The sequence below is a fragment of the Pinus tabuliformis genome, chromosome 2_1, assembly GCF_031772625.1.
Source record: "Pinus tabuliformis cultivar Carrire ecotype Pingquan chromosome 2_1, CPIR1, whole genome shotgun sequence".
Lineage (NCBI taxonomy): Eukaryota > Viridiplantae > Streptophyta > Pinopsida > Pinales > Pinaceae > Pinus > Pinus tabuliformis.
This window is the reverse complement of record NC_142299.1, coordinates 271,570,293-271,585,894: the sequence shown is the minus strand read 5'-3', so window position 1 is coordinate 271,585,894 and position 15,602 is coordinate 271,570,293.

Here is a 15,602-nt window from a genome sequence, read left to right as displayed (position 1 = left end):
AGAAAATAAGAAGGCTGAGTTGGATGAAGGGAAACACAATTTCCATCGGCTGAGGAAGTAGATGAAGAAAGCTCAAAATGAAATTACTAGACTTAGAGAACAAGATGGGAGGGAGAAATAGAAGATACATAACCACTTGAACATTTGTGAGCTAACATTGTTTGAAGCTAAGCGTATGCTGAAGAGAATTCTAACCCTAGACATACAGTTCAATAACATTTGCAGGCAAAATATCACTCTGAAAAAGGAGTTGAGGGCTACAAAACAACAGTTATAGGAGGCACTGCAAGAAAACTAGAAGGAAGGAAGAGAAAATCTAGACTTGTTGATTGAGGAAGCAAAGGTTTGAATTTAGAGAAGAACTAAGACAAATTTTGATTTTTACCTATTTTTTTTAAGTTCATTAGTATATATATATCACATCTTATGAGTTTTTGGTATTATTTTTGTAAAAGAGGCATGTGACACAGTAATGCAACAACGTTGTTGCACTACTATTAAAGTATTAAAATTTGATAGAGGATCAAGGTTTTTGGTGCTATTTCTTGTGTATGGAGGCTTAAGGAGGTTTTTAAGACTATGAGAATGATCAAAAAGATATTTTCCTTAGCCAGAGATCCCAAAAATTAGTCAAACATATGCAAGTGGAAATTTGTTGTGCTCAAGCATTGTGCTTTTGCTGTAGGTGGTGATTTTTATGGGTGGAAGCTTACAGTCTAGATAGGAGTTTTCCAGTGGGTATATGATGATTTAGGAGATTTTTTATACTTGTTAGCACATCAAGAAGTACATTTCATGATCATAAGTTTTCAAATCATCAACTCGTTGCATTTTTTGTTGGGTTTCTGCTAAAGAAGGAAGTAGCGCAGCAAATGCACTGTGCTTCCACACAGGCAATAGTTTGACCACGAAATTTGAATCTAAACCTCATGTAATTGACTCTCATGGTTATGATAAATGTACTTAGGTGTTTAGGAGGTTTGAACCTCATTTTAGGCATGTATTCAATGTTATCTTTTCAAGAATTTCTTAGTCAAAACAGTTTCCTAGTTTCTAGAAAGCAATTCTATATTTGATGCTATATGAAAAAACTGAATATTTTTGGGGAATTTGCTTCCTAAAGGGAGAAATAATAGTTTTTTCGTCTATATAAAATGTATTTTTTACTAAGAAATTAGTTGGTTGGTTAGGGTTTGATAGAGAAGACACTGTGCATTATACATTTTCCTTAAGTTTTAGTGAATGATGAAGGTTGAAGTCGGCTTTTACAAGGATTCATGTGTCAAATTTGTATGGTGATATTTTCTCCTATGTATATGAATTTATCTCTTGTTATAATCATGCTTGATTTGTTATGTCTTCATGTTTAGTTAAGTAAGAATTTGTTTCAGAATTCACTCTTAAGTGCTCTGTTATAGCTAACTAAAAATTTAGTGTTTTTCCTCTATTGTAATACCTAAAATTCATCCTTAACTAGATGCTTTAGATTTTACCAATTGCACTACTCATCCTCTCACCTCTCTAAAGTGAAAAATGATAAAAAAAGACCAGAAGTATTTCATACCTTTCCCTTGTTTAAGGATTCCTCATTTCCCATCATATCACTGAAAATCATTCTCTCCATATGCCTCCATGACCAATGGATTTTCCCTCTTCCCTGCCATCAAACTGTTAAACCTATTCCTCTTATCTTAATACCTAGCCTAATACCTAATACTAAATATTGATATAGATATATCCCTCTCCGAAACTGGAAGGGATAGATTCCATTTTTAAAGTGGTTTGTGGTTACCTTTGGGTTCCTCTCCTCAGCTTGGAGGAATTACGAAGTGCTAACAGTTTGGCAAACCAAACTTGCCAGTGAGTGGCTCCTAAAATATGCATACAAAATTACCAAACATAGTCCAAGAGAAAACTTTTCAAAGTTCTATGGCATGGCATAAAGAGAGTCCCCATGTGTGATAGAAGGAACAAAGGTTTTACTATATCTTTTCTACTTGAAATTTGATAGTCGAGTCGTAGATTGCTTCCATACATCTCCAATTCTTATTTTCCTTCCATTTTCAGCTAAGATTTCATTTAGGTGGGTTTATTCCCATATTAATCAGTGATTAGATCTACTCTTGATCTTGATCTATTATTGGAACCGAGTGACTATTTTGCTTCTTATGAAGTTTGATTGAAATCAGGTTGACATGGATTCCTACTGCTCTTCTTTCCCCATGTGGTGGTATATGATAATGATTTGATAGGGAAGGGGGGCAGCTTTATATTCTTAGTTTCTTAAGGAAAAGATGAGCAGGGCACCAATACTATGTCATGTTGTTTCTTTGGCAGAAAAAACTGCAGTTATAGTAACTAGTGTTGTCACTACTATGACATTGGATAATGCGGGTAAGAACAAGAAAAGCAAAGGAAATATTTGTAAATATCATTCTACACCTTCATCCAAGGATATTTCCTCCCAACCAACTGTGTATAACATCCATTTGTTTGTAGAATCCTACCCTAGTAAAGCTGCATCTCATCATGATAGTATAGATAGTTCACTGAAAGAATGTAGTTTCTATATTTCCTTGAAAACAAGGAAATTTTGTGATGTTTTCATGGTCTTTGATGATTACTTGCGATTAAATGTAAATATAATTATAAATTATGTTTTGATGTTGTCCAATTGGATGCTTATGAAGTTTTATATCTAGATAAGTGACCATTTATTTAGGTTTTCTTGTGACTTACACGGTGCAGAATTCCAAACAAAACTTATAGTTTTCCAAATCAAAGCTAATATAAAAAGAAAATTTATTTCATTTGCACAAACTTATTTGTAACCAAAAAATGGATCAGAAAGGTGAGTATTATGTGAAGCATAATTCCAACTTGGTGATGCATTGTTGGTTTGTGAAATTGATAAGCTATTTAAGACATAGTTAAGTAATTCTTTATTGAGTTACAAATAGGTGCTACGTGATTATATAATTTACAAAGATTATGCTATTATGTGTTGAGCATATTTTTAAAATCAATGCTGATATATGCAATTTCAAGGATCACCATAAATCCTCACATAATTCTTTAAAGGGCTCTAGCTCAATGGAAGAGCACCTTCCTTATAAGCAGGAGGTTGGTGGTTCTTTTCCACTATCACTAACATGAATTAATCAATGATATTGTAGTTTAATTTTAATTAAATACTTTTGATATTGATTTATTTCAATGGAGAGATATTATTTTGGATTCCTTATTTTATATTTTCTCTAAAGAGACAAAGGTGGTATTGTATTTTATTTAAATATGATTTTTATTGTCTCCTGAGAGACAATAGGTAGGATTAAAGACATATTGTCTCTATAAAGACAATATTCTTTCATCTCAATTATTGTCTATAGAGAGATGAAAATTAAGTTGTCTTCTAAAAGACAATAACATTTATGTTATATATTCACTTTATAGAGACAATTTTTTAAGACAAATATTCAAGACAATAGACAATTTTTTCTTGTCTCAAGTTAAGACAGTTTACCTAAAAATTGTTTCAGATATTGTCTTAAGACCCCCTATGTGTAGTATTGGAAAAAAATTCCATAGCAATTAATTATGCACAATAATAATTACAATTCCAAATAACTCACCACGCTTCACCTCTTAACAGAAATGATTGTTGCACACTGAGTCAAATGTTGTAAAACACTTGTTATTGTGTGGGCCAATCTCACTTTTCTATCTCTAAAGAGAGTGCTCCAAAAATTTGGCACCAACAGACTTGTTTGGATGCAAGATAGGTTCAAACTCCATACACTTCTCAGGAACAGGCTCAGAAGGAATTAACAGATTAAAATGGAATGAGATTATATTCACCCAAAAAGTAATAAACTGTTATGTAAATTACACATGGGCTCAGATGGTTGAACCTTGTAAACACAAATTTAATTAGGATTCGACCATATCACTGTCACTTACATTGATAAGCCCAAAAATAAAGTGACAATGAAGTACAAGTTAGTGAAATTAGAACTCTGGTTTGAGAGGCGTGCCAATTTAAGCCCTCATGGTCAACTTCTTCTCGTAGCTACTGAAGAACATATTTTAGATACAATATATTATTGAAACTGACTTTTCCCAAAATGGGTTCAGAGGTTTCAAAAGTGTAAGTATTTTTCCGTAAGAAAAAGCTTTCAGAAGCGACTCTATTTTTGTGGCTAGCTTTTTCTTTCCGTAATTTACAGTAAACTATTGGCCTCTTCAATCAAAGAGTGATATTGTAATACTGATGCAATCTCAAGTTTTTGCAATATCTAGGAATCTATTGACATTCTCAAAGTTTCCTTTGTTGGTTAACTATTAGATATTGCTCTATTTTTGTTACCCTTGCCCACTGGATCACTTAGTGTACATATCTGTTTCTTTTTAAGTTTCTTTTTCTCAACTGAAAATAGACTTCATGGAAGAGAAATCTTGCAAATGAAACACATTTCGTTTTTATTAATGGAATATTGTTGTTTTTTCTTTTGAAAAACAAAACACTTTCAGAAAAGAATCATACAATGCCTGCTAAAAATAGCTAATTTCTCTTATATGGAGAGAAGTCTAAATTTAGAGAATGAGCTAATTTGAGTTAAGTGAGTGTTAGTTCGAGTTTAGTCTTATATTTGGAAGGGCTAAATTTAATGTGTGTTTTCATGTTGAAGTTAGCATTAGTTGAGTTGTCAGTTAAAAGTTATAAATACCCCTCACCAGGTTCATTGTAATCAACTGCAGTTTGTGTGATCTATAGAAAAGTAGCAACCCATATTTTTTATGTTAAATTTTATGTCTTTCCTCCTTTTCCTTTTGAACAAATTGGTATCAGATATGTGGAAGGAATACACGATTCGAGGAGCCTACAGAGCTAGAAAGAAGAGAATCAATTGAAGAAGGCTTACCATTAAATAAAAAAAATTGCAGAATTGTCATAGGTTTAGAGGCTTAAAAGTCCAACAATTTGGGATATTGTCCACCTTTATTTTAGTGGTGGGTGTTCTTTATCACGAGGTGCAACAACCCTCATTAACATGTTGATCATAAATTGAAAAGGTTTAAACTTTCATTCCAAAGTTTTAATAAGTCACATGGTGTTATTTCTTTTTGAGTAAATCCAAAGTAATTTATTAATATGTGACATATGTCCTTCAAAATATTGTTTTATTGTATGAAGATTAATCATCTTTATTAAAAGTGTTTTTAATGATTTTGAAAGGTTTTTTTTTAGGAGTTATTAAAATTTTAATATATTTTTTTGTTCAAAAGTGGTTTTAAAAAACTAAACAGAGGGTTTTTCTTGAATGTTTTTTAAAAGGGCCTTATTAAGAGATTTCAAAAGATTTATAAAGGTCTTTATAAAAGGAGGGATTTATTATTATTTGAAGAGAAGATTTTAAATATGGCTTCAACAAGTTTCCAGCAGCAACTGCAACCGTTTACAGGGAAGAACTATGATATGTGCAACATCAAGAAGGGGACGATGTTAAAGGCTCATGATGTTTAGAACTACATTAGGATTGGATTTCTGGAACATGAGAATGAAAAAGCAGAAGAAACCCTCACACATGCACAAAGGGAATAATTAAGGATAAAGAAAAAGAAGAATGCACAATAATTACAACTTATCCAACAAGTAGTGGACAAAACATTATTCTAGAAGATTATGACTATGTCTTCAGCAAAGAAATTGTAGGATACTTTGGTGTTGAGCTATAAAGGTATGGCCAAAGTCAATATTGTTAACCTGCAGAACATTAAAAGAGATTTGAAAATTTTTAGTTCAAGGACACATACGATATTAATTCATTCATGAATCGGGTTTTGACTATTATAACACAGTTAAATATTTATGGTGACTACATTCGAGATCAAACAGTGGTTGAGAAGGTCCTCAGATATTTGTCTACTAAGTTTGATTTTGTAGTAGCAACTATTGAAGAAGCCAAGGATTTAACATCGCTGATAGTTTATGAATTGATGGGATCACTTCTATCCCATGAGGCAGGGATAGACAAAGAAATGTACTTAGAAACCACTTTTAAAAGTAAGGTTTCTATTTCATAAGATAGAGGTCAAGGCAGAGGTAGAGGACGAGGTGGAAGGAATGGTGACCAGAGAGATGGAAAAGAAGAGAAAGAACAAGAAAGTGGAAGCAATAGGAGAAGCTTCAACAATAATCAAAGAGTCAATAAATCCGAGGTGATATGTTAGTATTGCAATAAATTTGGTCACTATGCACGTGATTGCAGGGAGAGGATAGCTAATCAAGGAAAGAAACGAGCTAATGTAACTACACAAAATAGTGACTCTATGTTCCTAGATTTCCATATGATGCATGAAACTTCTGATAATGTGTGGATATTAGACAATGGTTGGAGTAACCATATTACTGGCAACCAAAATCTGGCTACAAATCTAGATCAATCAGTCAAGACAAAGGTAAAATTGGGGACTCAGAAAACTATGTATGTAGATGGCAAAGGAGTGGTCAAATTTCTACAAGAAGGGGGAGCCGAAGACAATTTCAGAGGTATATTATGTTCCTGGTCTCAAATATAATTTGATAAGTGTTGGTCAAATAATGCATAAGGGATACAATGTTATTTTTATGGAAAATATTGTGTTATTTATGACAAGCACGTAAGAAAGAAGATGATAGGAAAGGTGCATATGAAAAGCAACATATACTTTCCTCTCATCATGAATTACAAAAATTAGGTCAGTTCATTTAAGGTTGCATGTTTTGATGATTATTGGTTATGGAACTTTCGGTTTGGACATTTTCATTTCTCTGGTTTGAGATTGTTGCAGCAAAAATATATGGTTAGAGGATTACCTCTCATCAAAGAACCCTCTAGTACTTGTGTGTGTTGTATCTTGGGAATGAAACATCGTGAATGTTTTCCAAAGGAAGTATATAGATCAAAGTAGCGACTAGAATTATTTCATATAGACCTATGTGGACTATGTGAACACAGTTGATTGGTGGAAGTTATTACTTCCTTACATTTATTGATGATTTCATCATAAAGACATGAGTTTATCTTTTGAAGTAAAAGTTTGGAAATTTTGCAAAGTTCAAATAATTCAAATCCCTAATAGAGAACTAGAGTGCACATCAAGATATTGATATTTGATTGTAGTGGAGAATATGACTCAAAGGAATTTCATGCATACTACAAAAAACATGGAATCAGAAGACAATTTTACACACCATAACATATTGGTGTAGCAGAGAGAAATAATAGGAAAATTACGAACATGACAAGAAGCATGTTGAAAGGGAGAAGCTTGTCTATTGTGTATTGGGCAGAAGTAGTTGCATGCATTGTTTATGTGATAAATAGATCTCATACAAAGAGTGTGATGGACAAAGTGCCACGAGAAGCATGGTTAGGTATGCCTTGTAGTGTATATCATCTTAAAGTGTTTGGATGTGTAGCATATGCAAATGTACCTAAAGAGCTAAGAGGCAAGTTAGATGATAAAAGTGAAAATTTCTTATTTACTAGTTATAGTGAGAAATTAAAAGCATATGAATTTTATAAACTTGTCACAAAGAAGACTATAATCAATAGATATGTTGTGTTCACATAATAAGAGTCGCGGAATGGGAATGTAGTCAAAACAATTGATGCAAGAGTACCATTCAAGGAAGATGAAGATGTAGCAAAAAATGAGCACTAAGAATAACATGAGAAGACACATAACACGGTCATGCCAGCAAGGAATCCAAGATTCTCTGAACAATATGGATCTTCAAGCAGATCAACAGATCAAAATACTCCCAACTATCAGTCAGGTGATGAATCAAGCAATGTAAGAGAAAAATGAGAAGTTTGCAAGATATTTATGATGATTTGGATGTTAGTTGAAAATTTTCATTGTTTTCATTTTAAGCGTGATCGTTTGAGGAAGCTATCAAAGATGAGAATTAGGTTCAAGATATGGATGAAGAAATAGAATCTATAGAAAATAATGATATTTGGAATTTGGTTGAGTTTACAAAAGATAAAAACCTCATTGGTGTGAAATGAGTGTACAAGACAAAGTTGAATGAAAAAAGATAAATTGAGAATTATAATGCAATGCTTGTAGCAAAAGGGTTCTCATAGCAACGAGAGATACATTTTGGAGAAATGTTTGATCTGGTAGCCAAATTGGATACAGTAAGAAAAGTCTTGGTAACAACAACTTAGAATAAATGGAAAGTGTATCAAATGGATATGAAATCAGCTTTCTTCAATGACATTCTAAAAGAAGAAATCTATGTCTAGCAGCCTCCAGGTTATGAAGTTGAAGGTCATGAAGACAAACTTTATAGGTTGAATAAAGTACTCTATGGACTCGTAAAATCTCTAAGAGCATGCTATAGTAGAATTGACAATTATGTGATGAAGAATGGATTTTGTAGAAGTAGCATTGAACCAACCTTATACACAAATCTAAATGCGCATGGTCAAATTTTTATTGATTGTTTGTATGTGTATGATATGATTTATACTGATAATCTTCAATTAGATGAGTTTAAAGGAGCAATGAAGATATAATTTGAAATGACAAATCTAGGTCTTATGAAATATTTTCTTGGCATAGAAGTTGAGAAATCAAAGAAATATTTTTATTTGTCAAAAAAAATATGCTAAAGAATTGTTGAAAAGATTTAGGATGGAAAGTTGTAAACCTACTCCTACACTAGTAGCAACAAGTACAAAGTTAAGTAAGAATGATGAAGGATCATATGTCAATCCAACTTTGTTCAAAATATTGGTTGGTAGCCTTATGTATCTCATAGCTACAAGACTAAATATTATGCAAGGAGTTAGTTTGATTTCTAGATTTATGGAGTGTCCAAAAGACTCACATTGGAAAGTTGGAAGAAGGGTTCTACATACATAACAAGAACTACAAATTGTGACAAATTTTATGCAAGCATAGAAAAGAAAGATTTGGTTACATATACTAACAATGATTTTGTAGGAAGTTTAGATGATAGGAAAAACACTTCTGGTTATGAGTTTCGTCTTGGTTAAGGTGCGATATAATGGGAATTTAAGAAGCATTCTATTGCGACACTTTCATGAGAAAAAGCAGAATATGTAGCAACAACATCAACAACATGCCAAGTAGTATGGTTACAAAACCTTTTGGATGGACCTCAATAGAAATAATAAATATCAACAATAATCTATTGTGAAAAACCTCAACAGTGGCACTATGCAATCATACCAATGGAGAATTTTATTTGAAACACTGAAATGGAGTGGTCAATTGCCTCACTTATTCACTACGCTATTAGCAACAGATGCATCTGAATTTCATAGAGGAAACTTAGGTGTTGTAAGCATAGTCAAGACATAGACCAACAAGCATACTTACACAAGCACAAATATTTGAGTTTTCATGACTCATGTCTTAGTCTAGTAGTTGTAATTAAGGGGAGTATTAAAAATAGCTAATTACTTCCGCATGCGAGTAGTCTAAATTTAGAGTGTTAGTTAATTTGATTTAAGTGAGTGTTTGTTTGAGTTCAATATTATATTTGGAAAAGTTAAATTTAGTGTATTTTTTCATGTTGAAGTTAGCATAGGTTTAATACTTAGTTAAAAAGTATAAATACTTGTCATTGATTTAATTGTAATCAAGTGAAGTTTGTGTGATCTATTGAAGAGTGACAATTCATTTTTGTTTTTGCGTGTGAAATTTTGTGCCTTTCCTCCTCTTCCTTTCCAACATTTCTCTCTAGTCTTGAGGAAAAATCATCACTCAGAATAAGGACAACACACCCAACTCTAATTTTCCTTCCTATAGACTTTTTTCAAAGATGCTCCCTAAGCCACACCAGGAAAAGGTTTGAAATTCCTCTAGTTCACTGCATGAAGTGATATTTACTACAATCTACTTAGGGGTTACCTCAACCATTTTTCATATACCTACAAACTCTACAACATTCACCTAGAAAGCACTAAGTAAACTAAGGTGAATTTTAACTAAAACATCCAAAATGTTTTGGAAATATTGTTGATTTCAAAACACTTCATGAAAGATCAACATAATTTTATAATTCAAGTGTTTCTCATCCTTATCAAACACAAAATTCATTTGTTGGTCCTTATGTATAACATTTCCATAACATTTGAGAATAATATGGAGATTTGTAGATCCATCTGGAACTTCATTGGGAAAGCCTTATGCAACAACTAAGGCAAAGTATATACCTAACAGAGATTTGTACACCATGAGACTACTCATTACGCTTCACATGCAGTGTGGCAACTTCACCATTTCAGAACCACCATGTAGATAGAAGCAACTGCAAGAGCTAACACAGGCAGAACCACCCCCTAGACACAAGACAATCTTCACATTGCATATTGAGCCATCCCAAACAGGTTAATGCCTCACGATCCTCAACTCAGTGCTTATACTAACTCAACAATTGTGAAAAGGCAAATTATTTGAAGTTGACTTGCAACTCATTGGTGACATAATCATTCACATAGAAAATATTTCCTTTTCACTCACAATTACATTCACCACGCCAATAATGGCATAAGTATATTGGATCACAATCTATTTAAACAAAATTCTAGAATATAGAATATGAAAAACTAATAAGAACCAGTGAGGAAAACTAGTTGAACAGTTTTTTAACAACACCTAACAAATTTTAATAATAAGAAGTTCTAAATTTATCTATTAATAAATACATATATATACACACATATTTTAAAAAACATGTAACAATAAAACATAGTAAAAAAATAAATAATTCATAAGTATTAAATGTTACACATGATAACCAAATAAAAATTGAATTTTAGAATTGTGAATATTTTTTTTTTTAAATTTAATTTGACATAAAAAACATTATATTAATCTCAACTCTTTATCTTATTTATTCTAGTTGCCACTTAATAATTATTAACAAACAAATTAAAATTTTAAAATCTATAATCTTGATTTCATAATAATAAATAAAAGAATAAATTTAATTTTAGTAAACAACTCTATAAAATGTTGTCATCAATGGAGTTAACATTGAAACTATAGAAGAAAATATAGAAAACAGGTTAGTAACAAACTTTTTCCTTGGTTAACGATGTGGTTTTACAACAAAATGAATGCATTAATTAGTACACAACACACTAACTATTATTTTATGTGGAGGAGATATAATTAGCTATTATTGAATTGCAGGAAGGTCAACGGAGTAAAAATAAGCCATTTAAAATCCCATTTAACAAGATTCTTAGCTATTCTTTTATATATACATCAATTCCTGTATTACATACATCTTGCTCTCTTAGACAAGAAAGCCTGCTAAATTGACTCTAGTTGAGCACTCTTGCCAGCTCAAGTCTACTTGGATTCCATTACTTTACCAGGAATGATTATCATGGCTGCTGGAAAAAACGAAGACTCAAAAGAAACATGTATAGTATTGCACCACAAACCTTGGCCGATCTATGGCAGAATTAGTCAGAGAAGGTGTTGTTAAAAAGGAGCACCATAAATTGAACTGATCAAGAGCTAGAGTTGTTATTTTGTCCCGATCTCTTAACTTTCATGAATCTGTTGCGGCCAATCCTGTTATCATTTTCCTTGATACACACAAGCTTCGGTCTCCAACATTTGGCTCTCCACTTGACTAACTGGGCATAGTCTTTCTAAAATTCTGGAGTATTCAAGAGTCTACACTCATGATATGCGGAATCCCCGTCCACTGAACGCCCGCGTTTGGCAGCATTAAGCCTTAAATCTTCCATAAGCTTTGAAATAAACCCAGGACAGACTCTCATCCGAAGTCGTTCGTCCACATCGCTCTTCTGCATCTCAAACAGCTGGCAGAGAAGGGACACGCGTTCAATACTGCGAAGTTGGGCTGATAGAGGAGAAGTGGGCGTAGGATGAACATTCTGGGGCTGCGGCGATATTAGGAAAACCAACGAGAAGAGAGTTAAGGGAGAGTGAAAGAAGTGTTGGAGGAGAAGGAGGTAGTTGTTTCCCATCTCCAATTTGTCCTCTGAAGAAAGGACAGGTGTTTTCTGCCCTATGTACAAGAAACCGGAATGACAGACTAAATGTTCAGAGAAATTCATCAATAATCTGAGCGACCCTAAGGGGTTTATGAAGGATCTGAACCATACTGTCAGACTGAACCAGCTGGATGATTTCATTGATATTGCCAACCATGAGGCAGCAGATATGGTTGCCCATATTTAATTTGGTTTGTTATCAGCAAGAAAACATGGATATGTGAGGACGGAATTGTTGGGAATTTTCTGCTAAATTCCAAAACAAAATAATGAACAAAGAATGATACTCTGTTTTTACACAGGATCTTTAACACAGGGAAGCAAAAATTGTTTGTTGAGCAGACGGAGTTTCTTACATCCACAAAACACTGTTGGAAATTTCTGGTAATTTCAAACAAAAATCTGAACAGAGAACAATGCTCTGTTTTGCACAGGGAAGCCAAGAAAGAATTGTTTGCTGGAGAACAGAGATTTTCACATGCACAAAAACAAACTTTGCATTCATTAATAAAAACAACTGCTATTACAAATTTCTTCCTCTCTAAGGGATTGCACAGGGACACTTCAGTTCCACAAAAAATTTACTCTGTCTTCTCTTTAAAAATACTCTGTCTCTGCTGGAAATATTTTTACATTGCTATAAAAAAAACTTTTACATATGTTGCTGCGATACTAAATAAAAACATAACTCTATCTCTGCATACAAATTTTCTTTACACTTGTTGTGTAATTTTTTCTCATGCGCTGCTGCGTGCTTCCAATTTTCATTCCATATTCAACCAACAATACTAACTCTGCACTGTTGTGCATAAAAACATTTCATCCTTCGCTCTGCTGCGAGTTTCACACACTAGTTCAACAAAAACAAAAAACATATATGATATTACATTACCCTATGCTATATTCCCGTGAGTTTAAAAAACAATAAAATTAAAAACATTACCAACATTTACTTGTGCCCATACTCCCGCTGATAGAAAATAATAAAATTAAAAAAAATTTACCTACGTTCTAACCATCACAATAAATTTCATTAACTACTTTTATGGAGAAACTGGCCGTCAAAATGAAACTTCACGCAAGCTCCAAGTGTTGGACTGTACGCAGCTTTGGCTTCAATCAACGGTGGACAACCTTCCTTTCAATCGGATGGTTATCGCTTGATCAAACCACACGACCTTTATGCTTCGATGAAAACCACTTTTCAAAAACTGTCGGCCACGTGTCGGACTGTGTACATTATCGGAGCCGTTTGAGAAAAAACCACCGCTCGATGAAAAGTGGTGCGATGGAGACTGGTGGTTTTGTTGAATTAATTGCGCAGTTGGAATTATATTTCAACACTCCCCTTTAATTTCAACTGCTGGGTTATCAGTCATACCCAGACATTTCCTCAAAAATTCACAACTTTTCTGGCCCAATGGCTGGTCAACCTGCTCCTGAGTTCTGCAATGTTCTAAGACAATTTCTCCATTGTTTACCAATTCCTTGATGTAATGAAACTTTGTATCAATGTGTTTCGTTCTCTTATGAAACACAGAATTCTTCGGTAATGCAATAGCTGAACTATTGTCACAAAAAATCACAGTTCCTTTTACTTGCTCTTGGCATAAAATCCTTAGCATCCTTCTCATCCAAACTGCTTGACATGTTGTTGTTGTGGCTGCCACATATTTAGCTTCTTCTGTAGACAGCGCTACAATAGGCTGCTTTTTAGAAGCCCATGAAATGGCTCCTAAACCCATATGAAAAACGTAACCGTATGTGCTTTTCCGATCATCTACACTTCCAACCCAATCACTATCAGTGTATCCAATTAAATCTGAACATTCTGAAGTAGTATATAAAATGCCAAACCTTTTAGTACCTTTAACATACCTCAGAATCCTTTTTGCTGCCTGCCAATGTGCTTCTTTTGGCCTCTCCATGAATCTGGAAATTAAACTAACAGTAAACATTATATCCGGCCTAGTTGCAATCAAATACATGAGGCTGCCAACTATGCTCTTGTACAAACTAGGATCAAAATCCTTGCTGTTGTCCTCTTTGCTGAGTTTTAATCCCATCACTGTGGGAGTGATTGTTGCCTTGCTCTCCTGCATGTTAAATCTTTCCAACACTTCCTTAACATATTTCCCTTGTGAGATAAAAATCCCATTTCCATTTTGTTCTACTTCTATTCCTAAGAAGTATCTCAGCAAACCCATGTCAGTCATTTCAAATTCTTCTTTCATGACTGTTTTGAAATTTTCAATAAGATAAACATCATTGCCTGTGAAAATAACATCATCAACATATAACACAACAATTAGTAATTTACCATCCTTTTCTTCGATGTAGAGGGTGGGTTCTCCCTCACACTTTTCAAATCCATTTTCCAGTAGATAGGAATCTATCCTACTGTACCACGCTCTTGGTGCTTGCCTCAACCCATAAAGAGCTTTCTTCAATCTGCACACTTTGTGCTCTTAGCCTTTCTTTTCATAGCCTAGAGGTTGTTCAATGTAAACCTCTTCCTTTAACACTCCATTTAGGAACGCTGACTTCGCGTCCATTTGGTAAACTTTCCACTTGTTTTGTGCTACTATGGACAGCACTGCTCTCACGGTTTCCATTCTTGCAACTGGTGCAAAAGTTTCCTCATAGTCTCTCCCATACTGTTGCTTATATCCTTTGACAACCAGCCTTGCCTTGTGTCTTTCTATTTTTCCTTCAGCATTACTCTTGGTCTTGTAGACCCATTTAACTCCAATGACCTCCTTTCCTTTTGGTAGTTCAACCAAATCCCATGTCTTGTTTCCTTTTATGGCATTGATTTCCTCATCCATAGCTTCTATCCATTTCTTATCCTTAATTGCTTCTTCGAAATGAACAAGGTCATCAACATGACAATATAATGCAAACAAAGAATTCATACCTTCATTTGCTGCCTCTTGCTCATAAATGTCATTTAAATTTCTGAACTTCTTACCTCTTTCATTTGGTGTGCAAGTGCTTGAAGAAGCACTTGAATTTCCTCCTTGTGGTGTGCTTGGAGAAGCACTTTCATTTCTCCTCAAGGGTGTCCCTTGTTGTCCTTGTGTTGGTGCTGCTATTTGGGGATGTATTTCAGCCATCTCCTCATCATTTTCATCATGAGACATAGAGTTTTTAACATTCACTATTTTGTCTATGCTTCCATTCCAAGCTTCCTCCTCAATGAACTGAATATCTCTACTCACAATCAACTTCTTGGTGGATGGGTTATACAACCTGTAAGCTTTGGATTCCTCACTATAAATGAAAATACATTTCTCCACTTTGCTGTCCAACTTCTTCCTTAGCTGATTTGGAATGTGTGCATAAGCCACACATCCAAAAACTTTCATGTGGGTTACTCCTTGCTTTCTCCCACTCCATGCTTCTTCTGGCACTCTGTTCATCACTGTTTTTGTAGGGAATCTATTCAAAACATACACTGCACAGTGTACAACTTCAGCCCAATAATCATTTGGCAAATGCTTTGCCTTTAACATACTCCTTGCCATATCCATGATTGTCCTA